At 40.5% G+C, this 23,482-nt stretch overlaps 1 protein-coding gene across 3 annotated transcripts in view; it reads right to left on the bottom strand.

Annotated features, from left to right (window-relative positions):
- Positions 1-23,482, bottom strand: part of LOC111863423 (dipeptidase 1) — a 399,898-nt gene that overhangs the window by 215,780 nt on the left and 160,636 nt on the right. For all 3 annotated transcript variants that reach the window (XM_023849743.2, XM_023849742.2, XM_023849744.2), the window contains exon 3: positions 9,284-9,371. The gene's annotated coding sequence lies outside the window, so the exon portion shown is untranslated. The remainder of the gene's footprint in view (positions 1-9,283; positions 9,372-23,482) is intronic.

Here is a 23,482-nt window from a genome sequence, read left to right as displayed (position 1 = left end):
AATTGTGGAAATCGGTAGTTTGTGTTCGGTCCGTCTAGAGACAGTATCACGAGGCACAACAAGGCAAGCCAGTCCGCCGAGATTCTAGACGATTTCAGCATAGTAAGTTAGCAGTTGAGGTACAAACTCGTCAGCGGTCTTCGCAGATGGTTGCCTCTGGTGGAAGCCTAGTTAGTTAGTTATTGGAGAGGGCGGGTTTCCCCATGCACTGAGACCTGTATTGGTCCATTGTGCTTACCTCTATGATTTCTACCAGTCTTTATATCCTACCGGTACTGGTGCTTACCATCAGTCCCGCCCAGCCAGCGAGACCGGCTCTACTAGCTGAGAGGTATCTATAATGCTTCCCCCATCTACCAGAGGTATTAGAGACTGCTGTTGGGCGGGAAACGTCCGTTAATTTGGCTCAGTGACCTCCTTTGGAGATATGAGGTTCTTTTACATGCCGTAAAGCTACGACACGGGACCCACGGCTTAAAGTCCCTCCCGGAGGACTTGTTCCCTGAAATTTTCCGCCCTTAAAAATTCGACGACCTCCGCCGGGTTTGAACCCGCGTACTACGAGTCATGAGGTGGGATCGTTACCTCTAGACTACGGAGGCCGCTTGGTGGAAGCCTATGAGCCCCTGTTGCTGTAAATATTTGGGTAGCAATTCCGCGTTAGTTGTGATAGACGCCAGCCTGCGAGGACGTGAGGCCGGCAGCAGGGGGGCATCCTTAATTGGAAGACGTTACCCACCAGCGCGGTGAAGACACAGAAGACTGAGAAGCCTCAGAGCGTGCTGTAGTGATTCGTTAAAAGTGTAGATCCATGAAACTGTTATAGTTATTCGTAGTTACGACCCGTAAGAGTCCAACATACACAATTATCAATACAAACCCCGTCTATACTCACTCAATCCCATGGCAATATATAAAATTATAATTACCTTAGTTTTATTTATTTGTTTAAATTAATAAGACAGTAAATACTTCCATTGTACTGCAGCAGAAAAGGATTGGATATTTATTTCTAGCGTACATTTATTTAGTAATATCCGGGCGCATAAAATATCATGAAGAACTGGAATTGCATACAGCAATATAAAATAAATAAATGGAGTAATGGCGTAGTGGATGGTAGGAGTGTGGAAATATGAAGGGGAGAACACAAAGAGTAGGAAGAATGCTCCGCATGTGTTGAGGCGGAAGATGCCACGTGCATTATGGTAGTGTGTCGAAGTCTCGAACTGGAAAACGGACGCTTCTTGCGGGAATGAGGCGTTGAAATATTTTTAAGGAAAAATGTAAATTTCTCGCCTTAAAAATCTTTGCGGTTACCAGTTAAGTGTTAAGATAAGCTGGGCATTCTTTTAAATAAAATAGATTTTTGCTTGCAGATAATAACGCACAAATGTAGAAGTGTAAACGAAGCAAATTGGATTTACTGACCACTTTAACACACAACTCGTAACTATAGCTCAATCGCTGTCCTTCACACTTTATAAACCATTGTTATGCACACACTAGTGTTTTCAGGATGTTACTGAGCGCTTCCTGGTAACGGCTTCTAACAGTGGAGATTCTCCAGCTTCCGCACTCACGTCCTGTCTGAACGGTGGCTTCCTTAGAACTGAGCATTCTTGCAAATTCAACTAAGTCGTCTCTTCACAGACTACCTGACCAAGCTCTAACCTTGTCCTTTCTTTATATAACATCTCGGCACCGACCACATAGAAAACACAGTTCCTTTATTGCATGGGTATCCGTTTCCACGGGAGCTTTTTCACCGAGCCGTTCCATAGTAGCGGCCAATCTATTCTTGCTTATTAAGAATCTGCTGCCTAGCAACGGGCGTCGTTCTGTTGTCTGTTCCGCGGTCGCTCCCTAGAAACGGGTCTACACTCCACAGTATTATCGTGATTTCTATTCAGGTTTACGGTGAGGGAGACTCCGCCTAGAATACTCGTATCGTAACATGCTGAAGAATAAACAATTATGTTAACAAAGGGAACAATTTAAAGTACAAAGTCATGTTTAAAACTTCACTTTCATTTGAAGACTGAATACCAGAGGTACATAAATACGACACTCTGCATAGCGTTACATAAATGTAAGAGGAAGTTGTAACTTTATGGTAGAGTAACTTTGAACACGAGTATAATATCAGCTTCCTGCTTTCTCCCTTTGCCACATCCCTTGTCCATAGCTATGCAATTCAAGGGATCTTTCTCACCACTGGATTGTCTGTATATTACAAAGTTCTGTGTTTAAAGTTACACAATTCATAAGCCTAATGGAGTGTAATATGTCATGAAAGCTACATCAAAAGAAAAATACGAACGTTTGAAAAGAATTGTCGAACAACTGCCACGTGCTTAGGTAGTTCGACAGTTTATGTGGCCAATTGTAGCACGGGTAAGCTGCGAGAGAGCTGTCCCAAACGATGAAGTACAGTGGTTTGGAGTTCTTTTCGTATTTGGGAGGTCCCGAGTATAAGTATGGCCGACATTTTCGGGTTTCATTCGCTCCTTTCGGAAACAATCTGATGCTGTATGTTAATGGGGCAAGCGATAGAGTAGTTAGTTGAGACACTATGCTACAAGTCGGGAGGTCGTGGGTGTGATTCCCAATGTGGTCATTGGGTTTTTCAATTCGCCTAATCCTTCCAGCCACACTATATCCCTGGGGTCGTCTCTAATGAGTACCAGAAACCTTCTTCGAGGTACAGGGTGGTCGGGGCGTAAGGATGAACTCACCGCCGTATGTGAGCCGATTGTCTAGATAATGTAGGAGCCTCGACGTCTCACAAGCGTATGGTGCTTCATGGCCTGCTACAGGGATAGCTTTACCCTTTTAATCTGTTTTACAGTACGTTAATATGTATCTTATCTACTTCCTTCGGAATATTTACAGTTTTTCATTAACGTTTCGTTATGCCATTAGATGCTGCATAATCTGTGGAATTGAAAAGCATCGCTAAGTAATCAAAAAGACGAGCCTGTGACTTAGTCTCTTACTCAGCCAATGATTCGGTTAGAAGAAATTGGGAATATCGGAACCTATTTCAGGTAAACAACAGAATACACATTAAATTAAAGATGGCTCTCACAGATACAACTCTTGGGACCTGAAGATAGAGACAACACGCTTCTCCAGAAGTATTCTAACGATTTGTCAAACTACACGGCCTCATATCTCCTAAGACAGCAAATATTACATTCATCGTCACAAGGAACCTGTATTTTCCATGCGGAGCTGTTGGCCTACTTTCACTCTAAGGAGAGATCAAACAGCATTAGTGCAGAACTCCTGCTAAAAATTCTGTACGAAGTCTCTATCTTCTTTAGCTCCATCTGCTCTCCCTCTCGAATTCCTTTCCAGTGCCTTTTATTTGTCTTAGAAGTGAAATTACGTACATACGGAGGCCCTGTGACTATCAACACCATCTATCAGAGACTGATCGGAACTACGTTTTGTACAGTCCATAACACACACATCGTTAATCAATAACTGTCTCCTAATTATAAAGTCTACTGGCAGGATCGCTATGTCCTGGCTTGCAAAGCCGATATTTTGCTGCTCTTCACGGTGCATCAAGTTTTCGGGTTCAATATAAACTTTATTCTTGGATAACTTCTCCGTAAGCTCTAATGGTTTTTGACAATAACGGCAACTATCTCGAGACACTTGTAACTACTAAATAGGAGTTTACTTTACGCAGAGTTTTGAAGTAATGCTGGCAGAGATGTTGTACTTTTAAACTTAAAATGTTCCGTAAACGGCAAGTAGGATCAGTCATTTAGTTTAGTGAAATAATTATTCCGTCAGATAATGAATGTATAAGGGGTGGGCCTTCTCGGTCCTTGCACCGCGACCTACAGTGATCTATTGTGCTTTTCCCACAGATAAAGACGGAGGCATTGCTTTTGGCAGTTCATGGTCTCACAATTTCCTTTATTATTATGGGTAGAAACGATGGTAAAAGAAATATGTTTGTGCCGGGTTTTAATTTTACGTAATTGTAGTTGTTGGGGATAACAACAGATTCAGGAAGTAACAAAGAGAATCCATATACGTATACTTGCCAGCAATGGGAGGTAACAATGAACTTGAACAGCCAAAAGAAACTTTCCCAAAATTTACTTAGAAATTAAAGAATAAAGTACGAGGTTAGTAGCCTACTAGTCTAACAGACAGAAAAATAGTCTTTCATTNGACAAAGTGAAGTTTTGTGTGTTGGTGATTTCTTTTTCTACTATAAATGCCTCTGATGATGGCTCCGTGGTGAGCCGAAACATGTAAGGCAGGTGGTGACGAGGTGGAAAACTTAAAAAAGTGTCACATTTGACGGAAGGAACTTGATTGTTAATTTGTTAGTGTGACGGACCAGAATGAAAGACCTTAAGTCTTTCATTAGTTACTTATCTTATTCCTAATGTACATTTAACATTTCCTGAGATCAAAATACAACTTTTAGTTCATAATTCCAGAATTTAAATGTACGTTCATGTTTAAGCATAAGAACGTGGGGCTACATTCGAAGTTTAAATGACATTTTGAAGCAGCAATTCCAGACCGCTGTATCCCATGAACTGTCTCCTTAATGGTGGGCATAACAATTGTAGTTGCAATATGGAGGCAGTTTTTTTTATTGTTAGTGAGGTGGGACTAAGTCCCTTGTACTACGGCCACATCTGGCCTATTGTATCAGCCCCAGATGATATGTGAGGGTGATTGTGGAGCAGTTGGTGGAATGAAGATTGGCAGGGGAAACGGAAGTAATTGGAGAAAACCTGCCCCAGCTTCACTTTGTCCACCACAAATCCCACTTGACCAGACCCCGGATCGAACCCGGGCCGCCGCTGTAGGAAGCCAGCGACTAACCGCTTGAGCTATGGCGCCGAGTGCCAGATGCTCTCTTGTCATATAAATGTCTCTGTATTTCGGACCCTTCATTGCGTCACGTTTACATTCATGTTCTAATTGATTACTTTTCATCTGTTGTGTTCAAAAGAAATTACTTACTTCACATCAATTCCTATTTACTTTACATGCAAGACATGACGACACATGTCAGAATATAACTGAACACAGCTTTCATTTACAATAGCATACTTGTCATTATCCAAAATATACTGTTTTACAATAATAAGATTCCCCACGGTCTTCTGTTACATAAGTTTACGTTCCACTACGCTTCCTCACACTGATGAGTGTTAAATAAATTAAGAATAATAAAATATTTTATTTAAGAAATAAACATGCAACAAAACTGTTCAAGGATAAACACAAATATTAAAATTATTAAGCCTCAAATGTTTACATAAGCAAGATATATACGAGTTTCAATAATTGTTTATAAATATTTTGAGTGAAATTAAGAATTTATTTCTTCTAAATTAATTATTTAATTTTCTTACTTAGGACTTTGTTTAATGCACGAAGCTCCAGACTACAAAACAGAAGGAAACGATTCTTTAATTAAATTTACACAATATATTTCTGTGGATTTTACTTATTTGTGTATTTATGTTACATTTGCGATTTTGTCAATAAATGACACTACATAAGGTCGAATGATATGATGACAGTAATGAGTTGGGAAAGGATATAGAATGAAGCGGTCGTGGCCTAATTAAAAATATCCCGAAATCTTAACTAAGGGAGTGGAGAACACTAAGGGAAGCCTCAGTATAGCAGACATCTTGACCTTGAAACGAAGGAGACCTCTCCCGAACACAACACAGAATTATCAGCGTTTGGGCAAACTTATTTCCTGAATTTCTTGTTCACATTATATGCAAGGTAACCTTCGTCAGTTCACATGTGCCCCCGCATATTCATCCTCCGAAATTACTTCAACGATTTCAATCGAATATCATGTTGGCGTCTCTACATTACAGGTAGTGCAAATGTGATGCTAGTTATTCCAGTTCTAACACAATACTTTATACAAAACTTGAAATTTTGTGCTTCTCTGATTTGTAAATTACGAGAATTAGCCAAACGGTTATAATTAATTGTAGTTACTGTTTGTAAGAGTTCAATAAATCCACTCATGGATTTATACACCTTCTACAGTCCTGTGAGTTGAGGTTCTCACACCGGTGACCACGAGGATGACTGTGTTCTGTTACCTGATAAATGTTTCACAGCATGCTGATACTGCAGATAGCAACCTCCAAAGACATGAACATTATCAGAAAACACGGAATCACATCCCAGAAGGATGAATCTTCGTCATTGCGATTCATGCAGTTTGTATCTTTATTTTTCTTGGCACTACAGCCCCAGTGGGCCTAGGCCTACCTCCATGAACTTCTCCGTTCACTTCGGTTTTTCTAGATCTTACACATTCGGTAGGACTCCTTGGGCGAGTGATCAGCTCGTCGCAAGGCCTCTACCTGTAGACAAACACAGAAAAACGCACACAAACAGCCATGCCCTGAGTGGGATTCGAACCCACGATCCCGGCTTCCGAGCGAGCAAAGACAGGCAGTTTGTATCTATTAATCTGAAATACTGTGTTCGTATTTCGAATAACAAACTCACGTGTCTGCAACAGACGAACACAGAAGTCAAAGAGATACAAAGAACCACGTAGACGGAATTTCGAAGTTATATGGAATACTTCAAATTGGATTTGGAAACTTGCCAAGTTCCAGGAAGTCACTGTTCAATACGCCGCGTCAGACGTACAACAACCTAGTTGAAAAGCGAGATATTGCAATATTATAACAAGACGCCTGCAAAAGTGATGTTTCAGTTCGAGATGAAATCGAAATGAGAATCTGCAGAAGTTACGACATCGGATCGGAGAACAGGAGCATTGTGTTCAAGGCCATATTTTTACTGCAATGACAATTCATAACATTATTCAGCTTCTAAAAGTATAGGTCCACTGAAGTGTGGTACTTATCCATTTTGATAGCGTAGCTGGTTGAGGCACTATGCTACAAGTCGCGGGTTCGAGTCCCGATGAGATGGATTTTTTTTTTCAATTGGTCTAGTTCTTCCAGCCACCCTATTGTCCTAGGGTCGACTCAGCCACTAAGAGAAATGAGTACCAGGAATATTCATGGGGGGTAAAGGGCGGCCGGGGTGTAAGGCTGACAATNACTGAAGTGTGGTACTTATCCATTTTGATAGCGTAGCTGGTTGAGGCACTATGCTACAAGTCGCGGGTTCGAGTCCCGATGAGATGGATTTTTTTTTTCAATTGGTCTAGTTCTTCCAGCCACCCTATTGTCCTAGGGTCGACTCAGCCACTAAGAGAAATGAGTACCAGGAATATTCATGATGGGTAAAGGGCGGCCGGGGTGTAAGGCTGACAACCTTAGCGCCATCTGTGAGCCGATTGTCTAGAAAATGTGAGAGCCTCGATGTCTCACAACACTATGGGCCTCCATGGCCTGTTACAGGGGTAGCTTTACCTATTTCTACAATGTTATATTTCAGAATCCTGTTGCATTAAACTATCATCCGTGTTTTCCGTCCATAATGTAACACACTTTTATTTTAGATGACACCAAACTTGCACTCAACTCACAAAAATGTCAGTTAATTTTTTTGAATGTAATTAAAAGCATACATATACACATATATATATTCTATGGNGTTGCATTAAACTATCATCCGTGTTTTCCGTCCATAATGTAACACACTTTTATTTTAGATGACACCAAACTTGCACTCAACTCACAAAAATGTCAGTTAATTTTTTTGAATGTAATTAAAAGCATACATATACATATATATATATATATTCTATGACTATATGTTTCGGCCTCATAGGACCATCTTCAGGCAACACATTTTGATGGAACTGCACTGTGCCCGCTTTTGTATACTCGTTGATGTACTTTGGCATTGTTCCCAATTTTGGTGTTATGAGAATGTCTGTACTTTTCCAATCTTCGTATTGCGGCGTATTGCCTGCACTGTCATTCTCATAAAAGGCAAAAAAGTAAACCTATCTCTGTAACAAGCGGTGGAGGGCCATAGGGTTGTGAGACGTCGAGGCTCCCACATTTTCCCTAGACAATCAAGTTACAGATGGCGGATGTTGTTGACAAGTCGATATATGCTAACACATACACTAACTGAGTTTCTGATGGAGCTAATCTTGGTTCTATTATATAAATCAAAAGCAGTTAGCTGAGAATTATCGAAGTTCGAAAGTAAAATATCAACTTTCGAATCAAGATGGGGTTACTTTTTTTTTCTTATTTCCTCTCGAAAATTCCGATCTCGCCCATGGCTACTTTAGCTCTCTCTCTCTCTCTCTCAACGCAAAACTATCCGACATTTATCCTCCGATATCCATGAATCCTGGGACAGTAATGGTGCATGAGTTCCATCACTACAACCTGCCTAACAATAACAGGTGTCAGACAGTATGGACAATAATTAAATTAGCTTGACAGGTACTTCTGTAGCTTGCCCTTCTTAATTGTGTAAATACTTCCAAAATAATGTAACGGTAAAATTAAAATTCTGAAATGAAGAAATTAGTATTACCATGACAATAAACTGTCAAGTGTTAAGACGTAAGAAAGTAATATACTGTCACGTGTCCGGGGTTTGCATGACGAATAATACGGGTTTTGGAATTGATGATCGAATTTATTGGACCTTTATATGCAACAGTTCACAAATCCCTATCTGACATACAAGCATCTTCCGACTGGACACTGCACTGGAACTAGTCTGACTTCCAAATGAACTGTCAATTATTATTGGCTTGTCGTTATATAGCCTCGGGTCGAACCACAGCACAGAAAACACATCCGTCTCGCAGCAATGGATGTCCTATTTTCGAGCGTATAACTTCGGGAATGTGTCCGAGCCGTTGCCTAGCAATAGCCATATGCGTCACAGTATGTACTAGACCACGGAGGAGCTCGCATCTTTTTATCAGTGTAAAATATCTATTCTGAGTACTGATAATGTTTTTATACGGATATGCATAGCATAGATTTTGATTGCTATACAAAGAAGATTATTTATGATTTATTATTTGTGTATGTTATACGTGGGATATGAGGGTGAAATTTCGGTCTCGGTTTAAAATTTTGTAACATGCAGAACTGGAATGAAATACACGAGAAAGTTGAAATCTTATATAACAATGATGAGGTTTCCAGCTAGATTATCGACGAATGTTACATTAATATAACAGATTCCCATGGAATATTTTGAATCTAATAACTAAGGTGATGTTCATTTAAGCCGTACTTTGTTTCTAGCTTTGCGTACTTATACCCAAGAAATTTAAAATACTATAAACCACAGACAGTACCTGAAATTTACGGATGGCAACACCACATCTGGAGCTCTGTACTCAAGTTTACTGTTCCCTCATCTTCTCCACTCATATATTCAGTTACCTGAAAAATAAAAATTACAAATTTTACTGTCATTAGTACCATGTCTATTATCACGACCACAACTACTATAAGCTAAATATACCCTTGTAACAGGCCATGGAGGCCCATTGGTTTGTGAGACGTCGAGGCTGCCATATTTTGTCTAGACAATCGGCTCATAGATGGCGGTAAGTTCGTCGCCTTACGGGCCTGCCGGCCTTTCCCCCGAGGAGATTCCTGGTACTCATTTCCGTCAGAGGTTGAGTCGACCCCAGGGCCGTATTGCGGCTGGAAAGATCAGGTCACTTGAAAAATCCAATGGCCTAATGGCGTAAAGTTGTCCCTGTGTTTAGAATTATTTAAACACGAATATATATTGTTGAGTAGAGCTATTTCTATATTCTTTAATCTTGGCACTAAATGGAAGTAAGTCATCAGCTTCACGTTCCTACAACTTTACCCCTGAGGAAGCTGCCTCCGGTATCCATTGTGTAGAAGGCTGGGTACGCCACAAATCCATCCTGCACGCAATGGGGAGCAGAAAAAAATCTTCTTGTTTGTCGGGACTCGAACACCAACTCCTCTGTCGTTCAATCTGTAATTTAGTCGCTATGCTGACTGAGCAAAACTGGTTCCACCATCACTATTACTCCTAAACCGAACCTCACTTTCTAGAGGGTCGCAAACCTGAAATAAGTATTGCAGGCAAAAACACAAACCATTAACCGTTTGCAGATTGACTGCTAAATTCTCTCTGGTCCTCGCCAGCATAGTGGTTCCTGTTTCCTAGTCCCACAGGACTCATGACAATATTTCGCTCTGTGATGGCTCTAGGAGCCATCGGAGCCGAATAAATAAAGACTGCCTTCCTTCTAAACACTATATAAAAATTCAGTCCTTACCTCACAGGAAACATATCACGTCTCCACTACAAAGCCCAACCGGTTAATGCTGTTTTATGATTTATTCTCTGTTTGAGAACCGTATGAAACACACAAATACACAGTTTTGGCAGAGTTTCATTATGTTAAAGGAGATGGTATATATAGTAACCACTGGGCTTTAAAGGGTTAAGTGTGAGAGATAGATGGGAGAACTGAACCGTGACAGGACGATAACCACCGGAACGAGGGAAGTTCCATGATTGTGATCTCTAAACCGTTCTACTTTATACTCTGCCCTACTCTTTCGTCCATTGCTCCACTTTGGTAAAATCATTTACGGGTGCTGTCCCGCCACTAAGCGGCGACTCTTGTAGTTTTATTGTACCGAGTGTGCTTCAATCCCATAATGCATCACAAACGATGACCAGCGCTTCTTAAATGTCCGTGCTGTGGAGACAGAGAACTATTGCAATTAACAGCTTCAAGTCACACGCACACGGGAGAATACTTGTTCCATGCGGTGTTTCAGTGGCTTTAGCAGTCTCAGAGATATAAACTCGGCTCATGTTTAATGGCACGAAAACATATCTTGATAAGGGTTCCCTTTCGTTCTCCTTTCCTCTTTAGCTTTATTCCTCTCTTTGTTGTCTACGTTGCTTTGTCTTTCCTACCTTACTCTGTTTTTATTATAATCACATTTTTTCCCCTTTAAAGTTTCTTCTTCTTAATGTACAATATATTTAGTCGTACTTATCTTCACTTGGTGTATTCATTACATCACTTCTAAATAACTGAACTGATATAACTGATCTAGCATATAGGACTATTATAAATTATTTGGGTGATTAGATATAAGTGTATTTTAAAAACAGTTGTAGATACAAACATGAAACAAACTGAAAACAGCAAGGAAACTCGTTAAGCTCCCTTTAGCAACATTGATTGTAACATATCAGCCGCGATTGGCGCTTCGATCGCTATCAAATGAAAATGGCGTCTCACATACAAAAGGGTGGGACAAGCAGGACACAGTCCATGGTCCCGAAGATCTCCGGACCTCACTCCATTCGACTTCCACCCATGGGTATATTTGATAAACTAGGTATACCAACCTTCTGATGCCATGGTTCTTTCGAGACACTCAGGGATGAATTTCACGGGGCGTAGCCAACGTCGATGAGACAGAGACGCGGCCAATACGGGAAGAATTCCAATATGGCGTGGACTATAACACACCAACTAAAGGAGTACATATCGAATACCTCTACATAATCTTAATATGTTTTCACGTGTTTCAGATCTATATCTTTAACAATTTCGAATAGAGGAGTACAATAATTTCTTCCCACCCAAATCATTCATAACAGCTCTGTATCTTTACCGGTAACAAGTTTCGGTTCAATCGGGAACCTGGATTACAACGCCGCATCTCATATTTATTTAGTAGGATCTGAGATTGTCATAGCTGCGGTATCTTCTGTGATATAATGACTGAAGTGCATTGAAAGCCAACCGACTGAGCTCTCATGGCTCATATTGTTGCGATATACGTGTATAATGACGCTTGCAGCTACAATGGGGTCAAGCTAAACACTCACATTCATCTAGTGCCAATGTAAAAAATGGTGGAGCTATACCTCCACCCCAACACGTCTTCGTGGCATAGTGTTCAATTAAACATGGGAACAACTTGACTTTTTTTTTCTTTAGCACTACAACCCACATTTGGGCCTTGACCTACCTCCATGAAACTCTCCGTTTCACTTTAGTTTACTAGATCTTACACATTCGGTAGGATTCCTTGTGCGGGTGATCAGCTCGTCGCAAGGCCTCTACCTATACACAAACACAGGAAAACGCACACACACAGACACACAAACACTAAACATCCATTCCCTGAGAAGGATTCGAACCCACGATCCGGGCTTTCGAATGAGCGAAGACAGTGCATGCCTTAGAATGATCGGTTACCGTGACCGGCCAACTTTACTTTTACCTTATATAAATTAAGAACAATATTACAAAGACAAAACAACTCCGTCCAGTGAGACTATTTAAGTTTTAGTACTTGAAAACTTAGCACCCTTACATGTTTCGGTCCTTATGGATCATCTTCAGAGTGATAACAACACAGCAAGCCACGAACAAACACAGGACAGGCGGCACAAGTTCAGCCCCCTTCAAGAAAGACGATAGGAGAGGTGACATCAACCAACTTGGTTTATAAATTTTAAGTTAAACAACAAAGTTTTAAAAACTTTTAATATACCAGGAAAGCTGCTGTGGTTGTGGAAAAATTCGATTTTCTGTATATTGTGTATTGCAGGCATTGTGTGTATATGTATTTTAGCACTCTGAACACCCATTGTGATAGTAGTTTCCGAACAAGTATCAATGTTCCCTCTGGAGATGATCCGTAAAAATCGAAACATGTAAGGGTGCTAAGTTTTGAAGTAGTAAAACTTAAATAGTCACACTGGACGAAGTTGTTTTGTCTTTGTAATTGTTAGTGTGACGGACCAGAATGAAACAAATCAAATTAAGAACAATATTATTATAGCATGATATTCTGTCCATTCCAGGTACAGAAAAAAAATCAGATTCAATATATTTTCAGTAATATTCCTTATAAGTGTACATATATATATTTTTTGTCTATGTGCCTAAGCCCTGACTTATTCTGTTAGTTGTACGAGTATAATGACAATGTATTTTCTCTGAGTGTAATATAAGCGAACATTTATTTCGTATTTGATTGTGCTTCTGGAAAAGAGATCGGTAATTTGACGTCAATTTTTGCCAGTTGACTCCGATAATCAATCGTGTACTGTGACATATTGAAGGAACTACTGAGCTGTAGAACAATGGGAACGTCAGTTCCATGTGTTACACGCACTGGAGCTCGGACATGCCAAGTTGAGGATAATCGGAAACAAGCTAATGAGAGGGACCTAGATGCAATGGAACATGTTTGAACAGGCCTCGCACTTAGCGTTGCTCTGTTATTGTGGAATGTTCAAAGCCAGGCTGCAGCAAATCCAGGCGCAGTGCGAAACGGATTCGTGTTTAGCTTTATCTCTGAGTCCGCAATCGAGTTTCTTTACATAGTTCCACCTTTTTGGAATGGCCTGAGATCGTATGAATTTGAATATAAAATTAATGGTCACCCTTTCGAGACCACAGCTTCCCTTACGTAAAACGTAAAAAGGTGAATTTGTCCCTGTGCTTAACTAATTAAACACTACTCCATGAAGGCGTAGGGGAGGGTGGAGGTATAGACACACATTTCATTAACCTCGGCACTAGTTGGAGGTAAGTGATCAGCTTCACGCTCCGGCAGCCTTGCCCTGGGGAAAGAGCCTCCGTTTCGCATTAGAGAGGAGGCTAGGTGGTCCCTAGAACCCTAATGACATGAAAAAGAGATAATCTTGTTCCTACCGGGACTGGAATTCCGAAGCCTCTGTCGTCCAGCCTGTAGCCAGTTGCTATACCGACTGAGCTCTCCCGGCTCTCAGCTTCAATTCCTTAGGCTTTTTAAAAGCGTTGGATTTGAGGTTCTCAGAACGTGATAATGAATAACACTCTCTTCTGCGATATAACGCCACGTAGTCCAGTTAAAGTCGATGGACGTTTCGGATGAACATATCATCTCCCTCTTCAGGGCTGAGGAGTAAGAGAAGCAAGGAACCAGCATGAAAGAAACTGCAAACAAAGCTTCACGCTGGTTTGCTGTTTGACTTACTCTTCAACTCTGAAGATGGACACTGTAACCGTACGTCCCTCGCCAAAATTATTTAATTAAAGGAATGAACAACTTATTTAATGTTTAACACCATGAGAGACGCTCCTCCGGCGAGATACGATCCCGGGACAGTCTAGTTGTAATTCAGCTATTGTCCTCCTTAGGCTTAGGGTGTCACTACTGTCCCTAATGTCGCCTGTTTGCTCCTAGTATCATAAACACATGAACTGACCTTGTGCGAGACCTGCCAGGAGGGGTCTTGGGTTCCCTGCTCGTGTGCCTTGAATACCTAGGAAGGTTTATGAGGGGCATCTCGAAAGTACGAATGTTGGACAGATATCCGGCTAGACTCATGGCTATCTCTTATAATTTTTCTTGTTTTATTTTATGCCCACTGGGGGACTTGTAAAGAGGGGGCAGTTGTTTACAGGGAGCGGAGGTGGACAGTTGAAAAGGGAGTTACAGGAGGGTAGCTGGGGAGTGGAGTGTATGCTCGGGGCAAATTGGCGTACAAAGGTTAAGTGTGATGGAGCGGCAAGCTTGGAGGAATAAAAGATTAATTCTTGTGTGAAATTTTAAATTAGGGCTTCAATAGACGGTTTGTTCTGGAGATCCCTGATTTATTAACCCCGAAGTGTGTTGCACTCCCATCTCCGAAGCACCTGCATCCCTGAGATAAAGAACTCAAGCTCGAGCGACAGTCGTGGCAGATGTACGTCGGCGGACGGCTACAACACGACATTGTGACATGGAGGATGAAAGCGGGAATAGCAGACCCGGAAGACATCCAATGCTAGGCAAGGGTACTGTAAACACTTTTGGGCGGTAGTGAATAGACATACAGCAGAGATATTTTTGGAAGTGATATTTTCTATGTGGTTCGTGCCAAGACTATATAAGGAGAACCAACGGGAATTTTGAAATGTGGAAAATATAACAGGCTTAAACTTGCCGGTGGTCAAGCTTACGACCATTCACGTGACTAACCTGCTATTGTATCATAAGATACGTAAGATAGTCATGATGTGTGGCACAAAAGCCTGTACTGGCAGAGGATCTGTATACAGTGAAGAAGCAAGGACAATCAATAACATGTATGTGCAATACGTACACTTGACGAAAGGCCAAGCATATTCTTAAGAGGCAAACTCATCTTCTCGTCAGAGAGAGACAGTGTTACGTAAGGACTATTACCTCAAGGGTTCAGTTGGAAAAAAAAAAGAAACAATCTCTGGTCGTAAGCCTAAAAGGCTTGGCGCCAAGACGAACAGACTCGCGCTAAACTGCCAGTCGTAACGTAACCATAACTCTGACTCTGACTCTGACTCTGACTCTTTGAATGTGAGTTAGTTCCAGTCGGGAGTCGGCGTTTGGTTTCGGCTGGGAGATTCCGGTCGGCAAGGGTGCGAGCATGGAAATGGAGGAGCCTTCACTGTTGTGAGCCGCAACCAAGCAACGCCTAGCGAGGACTATAACAAGACTGGTGTGTGTTATAGACAGTTGTACAGAGTAGTTACGAGTTATCAGGGCCCAATTAATGTAACTGCCAATGAAAACTCCGTGTACAGTCACTAAAACGTGACAATATATTCATCCGGAACTTTGGTTCACTTTCAACGGACTACATGGCGTTTTATTCCAAGAGATACAATCCTTCATAATATGGCTAGTTTGGCAGCAACACACCAATTATCTGCTATAAGTGAGCAATGATATAAATAAAGTTTGAAAAATAGTAAGAAATGCATATACAGAATTTATGTGGTATATTTTAGTGCGTTCTAAATTCTTCTGCAGTCAATTTTCCATTTTAAAGTTTTAAATTGATTCCACTGTAGCTATAATTTCTACAATATTCTTTGCTGTTAAAATCCCATAGCAAGAGTAACGATTCCTTCAAAACTAAATTGGACAATGTATCGAATACATTTTATTGAATATAACAGAAGGAATGCCTGACTGAAGTCAAAGCTATATTAGTTTTCTATCTTTCCTTTTTAGAAAGAATTTCTTGTAAAATATTTCCTTTAGAAACACAGAGTTGGAAAACAAAATTGCTTAGAATGAATAAACTGGCTGAAGACAGCGAAGTGAAGGAAATATGGTGTAACTTCAAGCGCTTTACATTTCCCGTTGATTCAGCGGCATTCTCAATTGTCCATTTATCAATCGAACAAAGAACAAAGTGCTCTAGAGACACTGTGCCTCAAATTGACATCTCTCTGCGGATAAAAGGGTCAATTTAGCAAGAACTTGATATTTCTTTTCGGAAAATTTTAACTTCCGTAAGAAATAGTTCAATAAAATTTCACTCCATGTTCTGTCCCCTAAATGTACTTTCAAATTGTAGAGCATATTTCGCAAGCTTCTGTTGTTTATTTCACGACACTATCTCTTTAACTTAGTCCATGTTTCTTATTAACGACACTGTCGGTAATGAGGTTATATAGCGTCGAAAATAGGATTATTAATGAATTTGAAGCGGTTGGTGGAATCAGAATTTCCTAGGGTCAACAAATCTGCCCCAATGCCACTTCGTCCATCACAAAGCCTAGATCACCTGACCTGGTCTCGAACATGGGCCGTCACGGTGGGAAGCAAACGACTAATAGCCTGAGCTATGTCACGGCCCACTCTACCATTATTCGGGCCGTAAAACACTACGCTGTCAAGAAGTATGCGGGGTGGGGTATAGTTACATCATAGCCGTGAATGGAGAGCTTCACAGTCCTATACTTTTCTGCCTGGGAAATCCCACCGGCACACATCTGGTAGGGGACTGACTGCCCCAGAGCCGGTATGGACGACATTCAGACTAGAAACATCTCTTATACCTGCCGGGAATCTAACCCCAATCCCTCCTTTCTCCAGACCGTAGCCTGGCCACCTTTCGAGCTGAGCTATCCATGTCGAATGCTAGGATTAATGATGAATTTTAGAGGCTCTGGATGGAAACATTCGTAGACTAATGGACAAAGTATTTGCCTCTCCGGTCTCAGTCGCCGAGCGGTCTAAGCATGCATTGTCTTCGCTCGCTCGGAAGCCGGGATCGTGGGTTCGAATACGACTCAAGGCATGGATGTTTAGTGTTTATGTGTGTGTGTGCGCGCGTTTTTCTATGTTTGTGTGCAGGTAGAGGCCTTTCGACGAGCTGATCACCCGCCCAAGGGGTCCTACCGAATGTCTAAGATATAGTAAACCGAAGTGAAGCGGAGAGTTTCACGAAGGTAGGCCGAGGCCCAAATTGGGGTTGTAGCGCCAAAGAAAGAAAAAAGTACTTGCCCAGGGGAATGATGAGCACAAGGAAGACGCCTGTCGTGATATCTACTCTATCGGTCGAAATCCGAACACAGCACCTCCCGAATAAAGCCTACAGAATTATCACTACAACAACTCGTTGTTAAGAGGTAACAGGAGGCTTCCGAAAATTTCATAATGAAGAGCTTCAAACTTTACACACTTCGAAAAACATTAATATATTTTGCATCCAGTTGTGCATGTCACTAATACGTAAATTTGTAGGTCGATTACAATTCTACACTTACAACGAATCACTGATAGGCTTGAATGCAGATAAAATCAGTTACTATATTAAGATGTTGCTCATTATGCTACACTTTTTTAATGGCTCTACAGTCCCCTTGGGCCCTAGCCTCTGATTTTTCAGTTTCATGATCATTTTACAGATTGTAGGACTCCTTGGATAGGTGATAAGCCCGTCGCAAGGGCTCAACCTAAACAAGGGACAACACAAATACAGAATACACTACCAAACATTAATGCTATGTGTGGGATTCGAACCAACGATCCCGGTTCCGGAGTGAGCGAAGTCAGTATATGACTTACACTGCTCGGCTACCGTGACCGGAATTCTGCTACATGTTCCGGTCGTTAAGGACCATCATCAGGCGTTTATAAACAGTAAAAATGCATCTGTGTTCATTACTTGACTGCGTGTCGCATTGTGTTCATTGCTATTAGTCTTGTCACGTACAGGTCTCTACGTAGAATTATAACATTTAAATATTATTTATAGAGTAAAGTATTATTATAATAAATCAAGAATGCTGACATAGGCAAGGCAAGTTGAAATTTAAGGGACAGGAGAGGTATGCATGTATTATTTTGGTAGAAAACCCGAAAAGAAAGTCACTTGAAAAACCTAGGCGTATATGGTAGATTAATATCAGAATTTCTTAAAGAAGCAAGATAGAAAGGAATGGATTTATCTGGTTGAGCCTTCGAATTCCGTAAAATAGTTGAAATTTCTTGGATACCTGAGCAATTACTAGCTTAAGAAGAACTCAGATTCGAATTGGTTAAGGAATACGATTACTTTTTTTAGTGCTAGTGGGTGGGACTAAGTCCCTTGCACTGCGGCCACTTCTGGCCTATTGTATCAGCCCCAGATGATAGGTGAGGGTGATTGTGGAGCAATTGGTGGAATGAAGATTGGCAGGGGAAACCGAAGTACTCGGAGAACAACTGCCCCAGCGCCACTTTGTCCACCACTAATCCCACTTTACCAGACACGGGATCGAACCCGGGCCGCCGCGGTGCGAAGCCAGCGACTAACCGCTTGAGCTATGGCGCGGCCTTACGGTTACCTTACTGACAGAAAAGGGACAGGCTTATATCTCTACATTTTACAGTAGCATAGATCCACGAATCCAAGTGTTTATACGGGACTGCAGAATTTGAACCGTGCCCAGGAGGCCAAGTTATGGTTATGGCTTTACTGACATGTAGTTATAAAATACACCCAGTTCATAATGAAAATCGCAGCAAGTATTCCAACTCCCCGACCAAATTGCAGGCATTTAACAACTCCGAATGAGGAGAAATATTCTAACACAGCAAAGTTTGTGCTTGTAGGCAGAGGGTAATATTTCTTATCTACTAGAATTCACTAAATATACACTTTTAATGGGACTTTTTGTATAGTTCTGATATGATAATGTTACAGTTTCCTTGCTTTCTTACGATTTATACCTCTATAAATGAGCGAAAACCATGTTAAAATATTCAAATACTAAAAACAGAGACAGACACCGTCTAAAAAATCTGTGGTGCATCATGCCTTAACTGGGTAAGCTTACGGAGGAAAATCCCCCAGTGTTCAAAGGAGTCTCCTTATGGAGCTACGTTATATGCTATAGGTCACATAATTTATTTCTAATCTTTATTAAATAAATAATAATTATATCTATCAATTATATTAATGCTGACGATGATGGTCACTCCGCAGTTATTTCAGACTGAATAAAGCATTTTAAATCATACTTAGCAAGGCTTCTCAAACTTTGACATGCCGCAGTCCCCATAAAATAATACACACAATTAGGAGAGCCCCATCTCTGCTGGTCAGTCAGAAGTACAGTTCCACAAGTTTCAGGGAACCAACAGGCTTCCTACACTTACAGGAAGTGTACCTGTGTTTCCATAAAAATATTCGCGAAATATTTCTCCGGTGACAGTTAAATTTTCCGGAAGCACTTACATTACACCTTATTGACATCTCAAAATTGTGTGTGGATACAACTATATTTTAAATAACAAGTTCTGGGAAGCACCAGTCGCCTACTTCCTTTGGTAAGACACCAACCGCATCGAAAACGACGCGTCTACCAATTCTTCTACTGTTGCGTGTGTATTCATTGCCGCGGTAACCTTCTTACAGAGTCTTTGCCTAGCAACATACACATAGAGACACACAGACCGATGAGACGGCTTTATGAAGTACTCCGTTGAGATTGCCTTAGGTGACCTGATAAATATACCAGGTTTCATAAGGATTGGCTCAGGCATTCAAAAGTTATTAGAGAACGTTACACAGACACACAGAAGGCTTAGATATCGCATAAGCCCACTTTCTTTTTAATTCGCTTAGTAGGGGGTGGAGTCCAACTAGGCCCACTTGTCACGGCGACCACCCATTGGCCTATTGTAGCCTGCCCCCGGTGATTATGATGATGGAGAATTTGGCAGAATGAAGATTGGCAGGGGAAACCGAAGTACTCGGAGAGAAAACTGCCCCCGCGCCATTTTGTGCACCACAAATCCCACTTGACCAGACCCCGGGATCGAACCCAGGCCGCCGCGGTGGGAAGCCAGCGACTAACCGCTTGAGCTATGGCGCGGCCTATAAACCCACTTTAGGGAAAGGGGCTAATAAATTTTAAGAACTCTGCAACCCCTCTTTCTGCAGAAACACCAACAGCTTGAGAAACCATATTAAAGAGAGCAGTCCAGAAGCATCTCCACAGACTAACTTTCACTTAGGGTGTTGTTATGTGTTTACATTCACGTTGTGTTGCAGGTGCATGTTTCAGAGGCTCGCGTAACTAAGATAAACAACGTAACCATGTGTTTGAAATGCCCTGACTATGAAGATTGGCCTGTGAAATGTGGCTCCGTGTATTCTGACAGCTACCAAACTTTGGCATGAACCTGGTAGTTTCAGTGTTTTTTGGGTGGATGAAGCTGTAGGGTCTGCGAACATACGGAAAGGGATAAGCGGAAAGCCCTTCAAAGGGCCACCGTTTCCTTCCTCTGTTTCTTCCTACTCCCTTCTACCTCCATACGTTAAACTCAGAACCACGATTTCTCCCATTTAGTCTCCCTCTGGAAAAAGTAATTTGAAGGACCAGTACCATTTATACCAATTATTCTCAATAAGCGTGCCGAACGCTTAGGACAGTTACGATACGAGGCTTTGAAGAAAAAAGTAGTTATATGGTACAGAGTTTGGAAATCATCGCATTGGCACAAACTTTCTAAATTGATACATGTAACAAAACATCTTTCTGGAGGAGCTGGTATAGCTACGAGATACGGATTGTACAGCCGGGGTTCGATTCCGGGCAGGGAAAGATAATTTTCTATTTTTTTTTTTTCCAGAGCGTTCAGACTGGCCGCGGTGCCCAATCAGCCTCCTATACAATAGGCATAAGGGGTAAATCTGCAGGTGGACGAAGCTAATCACTCACTTCCATCTAGTGCCGAAGTTAAGTAAGGTTGAACTATGCCTCCACTCCACCCACACGTCTTCATGGCTTTGTGCTGAGTTAGCTAAGCACAGGGACAAATTTACCTTCGCCTTCATTCTTCTCTTTTCGAATAATTTTATATTTTGATAAAATAAATAATATTACGAGGGTAAGTCAATAAGTAAGTTACAAATGGACATAGAACTTAAACAATCCGGGTTCGATCCAGGGTCTGGTCAAGTGGGATTTGTGGTGGACAAAGTGGCACTGGGGCAGGTTTTCTCCGAGTACTTCAGTTTCCCCTGCCAATCTTCATTCCACCATTTGCTCCACAATCACCCTCATCTATCATCTGGGGCTGGTACAATAGGCCAGAAGTGGCCGCAGTACAAGGGACTTAGTCCCACCCCACTAGCAAAAAAAAAAAGAAAGCAGTGAAATGAATTAGTTTTTCAATCCTTCCTGCTGTTATGGTTATGGTTATGCAAGACTGTGTCAAAATAGGTAGCAGAATGTTATGAAGCAATTCTTATATAAAGCTTTAAGTGCGCAGTTATTTACCATGCGGTCTCATCTTGTTTATGACTGTAGAAGTTCTCTATTAACGTGTTTATTCGTGGACCACTAAACCGATTACAGTGAACAATGAAGGACCAGAGGCTATCCCCAAGGTATACCATCAAAAGTACGGTTGTTAGGATTCGTTCTGATTCCAATGGAAGGGAAATAAGTGGAACGGATCATCGCATCTTCATACAGCATCGAATACGTTAATATTTTTCCTTTGAGACGAACTACATTAATAAAATAATCTATATATAATAATAATATATAATAACCAAAGCTAACCTCATGTAAATAGAGAATGAGGACGGTGATTACACGGTTTATGAAAATGACGCAGAATAAACGTGAAAATGAAGTGAAAACGACCATTAAACTCCTGCATGATTAGCAGTTTAGTTGGATACCGTAAACTACACATGGAAGGACGAGGATGATGTATCTTTTCAGGTAGGAAGCGATAATAAATTATGTTAGGTTAAGTATGGTTACGTTTCATTGGAGCTTCAGAAAAATCATAATGAGTATACGGCCAGGGCTTCTCAGATTGTTAGGATAGGTTAGGTTGGGTTCTTTTGGCACATCAGGCCACTGCTCATGCTCCTGTATATTGGGCAGAGCTTCGTGAGACTGAGTTAAGCTCGGTTGTTAGAATAGGTTAGGTTAGGTTAGTTTGGGATATAAGATATCTGTGCAGCTATGTGCCCCTTTTATTTTCGAATTCGGAGAAATTTCAAAAGTTCATAATTTAGACTTTATTAATATATTTTGATTTTTTATATTTCAGTTTGTCTGAATTTCTTAAAATTTTACTTTTTAAATTTTAGTTAATTTAAAAATTGTCAACACTTTCGATAATTGTTATATATTAAATAATTCAAAGCTTTCAATTATTTAANTGAGTTTTAAAATTAACTAAAATATTCAGTGTAAGACAGCTTAAATTCTAGAAAATTAAAAGTTTATTATATCCACAAATTTCCAGAACTTCGAAGGTTTTCAAATTCTTTGCTGTTTAGAAAATTTTAACATTATAATTATTATAATTAAAAATAACTAGAATTCTTTAATTTTAAAACCCTTTGCATATTTTTATCGAATTAATATTCTGGGGTGTTAAGTATTTAATATGTTCGAGATTTTAGAAGTTATTGTAGTTGTACAATATTTGCAGTTATTCGATATGTGCATAACTGCTTACGTGTTTAAACAAATTCACAGTTCTTTTTATTTTGTAATTTTATATTTCATCGTTTTAGGTTAGTGGCTTCAGTTTCAAAATTGTGAATATAATATTTTAGAGTACAGTTCAGAATGGCCCAGAATATAGAAAGTAGCATACATAATAATATAGATTATCGCAGTGGATTATTCAAAATGTGGTTTATTTTCAAGAATTTGTGATAAGTTATCTGATAATATTCAGCCAAGTTTGAAGCTCGTTCCTGAGGATGTCTTTTTGCCGAACTTAATTGTAAAGACTTTTCTGCAGCACTTACTTTCATTCTGCTGACTTGTAATTTCTTGAAATTTATTCCTTCAAACTGCAAACGTTATTGAATCTACTTTAAATGCTCTTTGCTACATTTAAGTCTGCTGTAAGCAATTTGCATAAACACTCCTATCTCGCTCCAACACACTATCCTGCGGTTTCGATAAAGAGATCAACTATACAGTGTATTTTACAGGGTATTAGTAATTACAGTGTCCCTTCATAAGTTGGTATTTAAGCTCGTCACACTCTGACATTCATTTACTAAAGAAAATAGCGTTTGTTTTTCCACGGACTGCAGTAGTAAGATGAAGTATTTTACCGTGTGTCTTATAATATTGAAATATTGAAAGAATAATCTTCAATCCAGATCTAGATGCATAACATAAAACAAATGACATATGTACATAAATAGAGTACAATACTTCCCTTGCAAACGGTTACGATCATAGTAGTTGCTG

This window comes from Cryptotermes secundus, unplaced genomic scaffold, assembly GCF_002891405.2.
Source record: "Cryptotermes secundus unplaced genomic scaffold, Csec_1.0 scaffold964, whole genome shotgun sequence".
In the NCBI taxonomy this organism is placed as follows: domain Eukaryota; kingdom Metazoa; phylum Arthropoda; class Insecta; order Blattodea; family Kalotermitidae; genus Cryptotermes; species Cryptotermes secundus.
This window is presented reverse-complemented; position numbering and strand designations above follow the sequence as displayed.